General features: G+C 49.7%; 3 non-coding genes across 3 annotated transcripts in view; all 3 read right to left on the bottom strand.

The window, feature by feature from the left end:
* Window positions 1–922, bottom strand: part of LOC124319919 — a 4,576-nt gene extending 3,654 nt beyond the window's left edge. The window contains exon 1 of the ribosomal RNA XR_006913612.1: window positions 1–922. This exon is cut by the window's left edge and continues 3,654 nt beyond it. This is a non-coding gene — a ribosomal RNA (large subunit ribosomal RNA).
* Window positions 923–1,563: 641 nt separating this feature from the next.
* LOC124319924 lies at window positions 1,564–1,716 on the bottom strand. The gene has a single exon (XR_006913617.1). It is a non-coding gene; the product is annotated as a 5.8S ribosomal RNA (ribosomal RNA).
* Window positions 1,717–2,652: 936 nt separating this feature from the next.
* On the bottom strand, window positions 2,653–4,947 carry LOC124319918. The gene has a single exon (XR_006913611.1). It is a non-coding gene; the product is annotated as a small subunit ribosomal RNA (ribosomal RNA).
* Window positions 4,948–5,798: the final 851 nt, after the last annotated feature.

Here is a 5,798-nt window from a genome sequence, read left to right as displayed (position 1 = left end):
TCACTTTCATTGCGCCTCGCGAGTTTAGTTTGATAATTTCTCGACGACTTGCGCACATGTTAGACTCCTTGGTCCGTGTTTCAAGACGGGTCGGGTGGGACCCGACTTCTACTCTCCGCTCTGGGCCTCCACAGGTTGAGCACCGCAACTTTTTCTCTTTTACAAAAAAAAGCTACGACACCTCCCGGGAGGAGACAGGTCACGACCGGGCAGTACTGTTGGGAAACGCCGCGCTCGTCATCGCGGCACCCGCGAAGGTAACCACGAAACTCGCTAACGGACGCCCCGTGTAACAGACACCCAGTCGGTCGCGGAGTCCTACTAGGCCCCCCACTTGCGGACCTTGGCGTGGCTATTGCGATCGCAGAACGACTTATGCAAGAGAGCCGCCAATTCAGGCAGTCTCCATGCAGCGTTAAGGGCATACAACCAAGTGCCGGGAGCGGGGACTTGTTCGACCTTCGAGGGCCCACCCGTTTAACCCCCTGAACGGTTTCACGCACTCTTGAACTCTCTCTTCAAAGTTCTTTTCAACTTTCCCTCGCGGTACTTGTTCGCTATCGGTCTCGTGGCGATATTTAGCCTTAGAAGGAGTTTACCTCCCGCTTAGGGCTGCACGCTCAAGCAACCCGACTCTTGGGAAGGGATCCGATGCACGGTCTCGGCTCGTCTTATCTACGGGCCTGACACCCTCTGTGGGTTGCTCGCCCCGTTCATGGAGACTTGGACGATAGATACCGGACAGACGCGCACGATCCTCCCGAACACCACATTCCTCGGCACCCGCTCAACCGGGCGCGAGGTTCGGTGCTGGGCTCATCCCTGTTCGCTCGCCGCTACTAAGGGAATCCTTGTTAGTTTCTTTTCCTCCGCTTACTGATATGCTTAAGTTCAGCGGGTAGTCTCATCTAAACTGAGGTCAGAATGAATTGTTTGTTTTCAAAAGGAGACAACACTTTATCTAGCTCGGCAGACTTTGGCGTTTTAAAGCCGGGAAAGATTGAATAATTGCCGGTTCAAATTTTTTTTTTTCGAAATAAAGCGAGTCTCTCGTTATTCGCAAAAATTAATTTACGAAAAGTGACAGGGCGTCCTGCGGCTTTTTGTATTGAAACAACGCGTCGTGCGCGAACCAAGCTTGCATAACGAGCGGTTAGAGTGAGTGATAATTCGCGGTGGTCGACACTTCGACACGCCCGGCGCACACACACAACTAAACTCGCGTTGAAGCGGTATATCGCGCACACGCAGCCGACACCTTGTTCGAGAAGATGTGTTTATTTCTAAAATTTTTTTTTGAGTTGGCTCAAAAATTTCCCATCTGTTTTGCCATCGAAAAAGGTTTCTTTTGAATAGAGAGGAAAAAAACAAAACAGGGCGAACCTTCTTTTATTTTTCCCCCTTTTTTGTATTTGAGGCATCGCGGACACTTAAGTCGCGCGGCACCCAGACGTTAGAGATTCGGGAGCTTTTATGCGGTCAGGCCGGGTGAAAAATAAATCTCGCCGCGACCCAACATGCAAAACCAAGACTGAAAAAATCTCTGTTCGTTCATCATTCGACCGACCCTCAGTCAGATGTGGCCCGAGCGAGAAGCTGGGCCGCCATTTACGTTCAAGATTTCGATGCTCCATGTGTTCTGCAGTTCGCATGGATTAGCGCACTTTGCTGCGCTCTTCATCGATCCACGAGCCTAGTGATCCACCGTTCAGGGTCGTATATAAAACGACATATTCGTTTTCTTCTCTCTTTTTCTCCAACCCGCCCAAGCAAATGAATGCGAGGGCGGAGAAAGAAAGCCAGAAAGAAAATGTTCCGATAAACACTCGTACTAGAATTTGGGTTTAGTGTGTTATTGTGATTTTGAATTCTTCCTACTTCATCGAGAGGGCGAAGGGCAAGCTTAAAAAACATTCGGTTTTCAACGGCATAGTGTCGGGCTTTGGAGTGTTAGTCTATACGACGCACACGCACGCAACCACGAGTATCTACGCCCGAAAAGAACGTCCAGAGTAAAGTCTCACACTTTCGTCCCCCACCGAGAATCAAAAAATCCCGAAGACGAAGAGAGAAACAAAAAAAAAACAATTTCGATTGGGCGTATCCGCTTTAAACCACCGCGCATCAGAGCGCCTGATACCCGTTCAAAATCTTGATGTTTTTTTTTTTTTTTTCCGACTCTCCATCCACCGAGTTTTTATTTTTCAAAGTGTTTGATTTAGGGACTAAGACTTTATAAAATCTCCTTTATTGTTCCTTCGGTACTCGCGGCCCAGGCGGGCTATCGTATTCTTCACTCTACTAACGTCAACACTGTGAGCGCCGCTAAAGGTCGAATGAATCTATAGAGACATTCACCATCGAAGCAGGAAGAATTTGCTCACGGCCATAGACCAAATCGAAAGACTTTGTGTTTTTTTTTGAGCCGAGAGGAAAGAAAAATCAATTTGAAAAGGCGAATCCGCTTTAAACCACCGCGCATCAGAGCGCCTGATACCCGTTCAAAATAAATGATTTTCTTCCGTCAACCCACACATAGTTCATACGATGTCTTACGCCGAAAGACTTTTGATGGGGTTTTTTTTGTTTTGCAACTTTTAGTTGTTTCGTGCTCAACCAAAGCCATATGCGCAAAACATTTGTCTTGTTCGTTTATGATCCTTCCGCAGGTTCACCTACGGAAACCTTGTTACGACTTTTACTTCCTCTAAAGGATCAAGTTCGACCATCTTTCAGTCTCGCCGTTGGTAGGCACCGCACGGGCAGAGATTGCTCCCCACTCGACGGCACCCCGACAAGCCCGTCCGAAGGCCTCACTAAATCATTCAATCGGTAGTAGCGACGGGCGGTGTGTACAAAGGGCAGGGACGTAATCGACGCGGGCTAGTGACCCGCGCCTACTAGGGATTCCTGGTTCATGGGGATCATTGCAGTCCCCAATCCCAACCACGAAGGAGGTTCAGCGGTTACCCGGTCCTTTCGGACAGGGAGAGTGAAACACGCTGATTCCTTCAGTGTAGCGCGCGTGCGGCCCAGGACATCTAAGGGCATCACAGACCTGTTATTGCTCACTGTCACGCGGCTGGACGCCGCTTGTCCCTCTAAGAAGACTGCGTGACGGACGCGAGAGCAGAAGGTATCGCCGGGGATGACGACGACCGAATAACAATAGAGCCAGCCCCCGCGAGACATTCCCGACAAAGCCCCGCCATACCTCATCCGCCAGGCAACCAACCCGTGAAGGCCGTACACCCGACGAACAAAGCACAACGAAACCAAGCCGAGAGATTGCCTCACTAAAGGAACCAGTCCCACCGAGACCCGAATCGCCGCCACCTGATCCCGACGCCTCCGTACTCCCTTCGGTTTCAATTGATAAAACCCGTCACCTATTTAGCAGGCTAGAGTCTCGTTCGTTATCGGAATTAACCAGACAAATCGCTCCACCAACTAAGAACGGCCATGCACCACCACCCACCGAATCAAGAAAGAGCTCTCAATCTGTCAATCCTTCCAGTGTCCGGGCCTGGTGAGGTTTCCCGTGTTGAGTCAAATTAAGCCGCAGGCTCCACTCCTGGTGGTGCCCTTCCGTCAATTCCTTTAAGTTTCAGCTTTGCAACCATACTTCCCCCGGAACCCAAAGACTTTGGTTTCCCGGAAGCTGCCCGTCGAGTCATTGGAGTAACTCCGACGGATTGCTGGTTGGCATCGTTTATGGTTAGAACTAGGGCGGTATCTGATCGCCTTCGAACCTCTAACTTTCGTTCTTGATCAAGGAAAACATTCTTGGCAAATGCCTTCGCTGTTGTTCGTCTTGCGGCGGTCCAAGAATTTCACCTCTGTCGCCGCAGTACGAATGCCCCCGTCCGTCTCTATTGACCATTACCTCGGGTCCAAAAGTAAAAGACCAGCAAAATCGGACCGAGGTCCTATTCCATCATTCCATGCTGCGATATTCAGGCGTTGGGATACACCTGCTTTGAGCACTCTAATTTGTTCAAAGTAAACGTTGCCGGCCGCCCGAGACACCCGGTGAAGGGCACCCCGAACGATTGACTGGGTGGAGCGAATCGAGTCAACTACGACCAAAATTTAAAAAAGAACCCGAAAGAACTTTCCAACTCTGGCCGCAGATACAACAACGACGCACCGACCACCACTCCGGCGATGTTGTCCGACCGTGAAGAGAGTCGGGCTTTGACACCCGGGCTCCCAGAGCGTGAAACGCAACACCCTTGATTCAGAGCGGCGCCGCCCGGCCGAAGACAGACATCCGACTACGAGCTTTTTAACCGCAACAACTTTAATATACGCTATTGGAGCTGGAGTTACCGCGGCTGCTGGCACCAGACTTGCCCTCCAATGGTTCCTCGTTAAAGGATTTAAAGTGTACTCATTCCAATCACGGGGCCTCGGAAGAGTCCCGTATCGTTATTTTTCGTCACTACCTCCCCGTGCCGGGAGTGGGTAATTTGCGCGCCTGCTGCCTTCCTTGGATGTGGTAGCCGTTTCTCAGGCTCCCTCTCCGGAATCGAACCCCGATTCCCCGTTACCCGTTGCAACCATGGTAGGCGCGTAACCTACCATCGACAGTTGATAAGGCAGACATTTGAAAGATACGTCGCCGGCGCGAAGGCCGTGCGATCGGCGTGAAGTTATCCAGAGTCACCAAAATTGGTACGGTGCGCGAGCCCGAAAGCCCGGCCCCGACTGGTTTTGATCTAATAAAAGCACCTCTTCTGCGAGCCCGAAAGCCCGCAGTCGAGGCTCGAGTGCATGTATTAGCTCTAGAATTACCACAGTTATCCAAGTAGGATGGAGTGGATCTAAGGAACCATAACTGATTTATTGAGCCATTCGCGGTTTCGCCGTCTAGCGGCTTGTACTTAGACATGCATGGCTTAATCTTTGAGACAAGCATATGCTACTGGCAGGATCAACCAGGTATTTCGTGTATGTTTGTTTGATATGCATCCGGCGAGTTGCGGGTTTTTATTTCGCCCACGCATCACCAAACACACACCAAATCAACACGTTTTTCGTTTTTTTTCTTTTTCTTCGGAAACTAAAATTTTTGATCGCAACGCCTGGCGTGTCACAGCGAGTCCCAGTGAAGAGAAACACCGATCCGATCCGTTTGTTGGATTTTTTTCATTTCAATTTCCAAAGTCAAAGACCATTCAACGGTCTATGAGCCCAAAGTGAATCGGATTCATTCGACCGGTCTTGATATATTCATCAACTTTTTTTCCCGTATTACGGTTTTCGACGGTCATATGTGGCGTGCTGTATGCTCATAAGTCAAGCCTGCTTTACTAAGCTGACAAGCATACATCTTTTAAATTTTTGTGGGCTCAGAGTTTTATTTTTATTTTTCCACCGCCGAGGCACACTCTCGCATCACCCCGCACGACACACACACACACACACACCTCACCGCTCAACGGTCACACGAGGCAGAATTTTCCGCAAAGACTTTCGAAGAGAAAGAGAAAACTCGGAACAACCGCGGTCAGAGGCCAGCATAGAGGCATCGTATAGAAAGTCATGGGCGGAAAAAAACAAATCATTTCAAGTCGAGACAAGCAACCAGACTACCCCTATAAAAGTGCGCAATTCTTTAAGAGTTCACCGAAGAATGACCGAGATCAAGTATGCACGAAACGAACATATTCCAAGGGCAGCTGAATAAGCGATTCTGCGCCGAAGCGCGAGAAAAGCAAGCGGTACACCGATGGGGATCGTTTTTTTATCGTGTTAGATTCGTTGTTGTCAAGCAAGGATTCTCAAAATGTTTT

Source organism: Daphnia pulicaria, unplaced genomic scaffold (assembly GCF_021234035.1).
Source record: "Daphnia pulicaria isolate SC F1-1A unplaced genomic scaffold, SC_F0-13Bv2 h1tg000219l, whole genome shotgun sequence".
In the NCBI taxonomy this organism is placed as follows: Eukaryota; Metazoa; Arthropoda; class Branchiopoda; order Diplostraca; family Daphniidae; genus Daphnia; species Daphnia pulicaria.
Note: the sequence above shows the minus strand (reverse complement) of the source record. Positions and strands in the feature narration are given on the sequence as shown.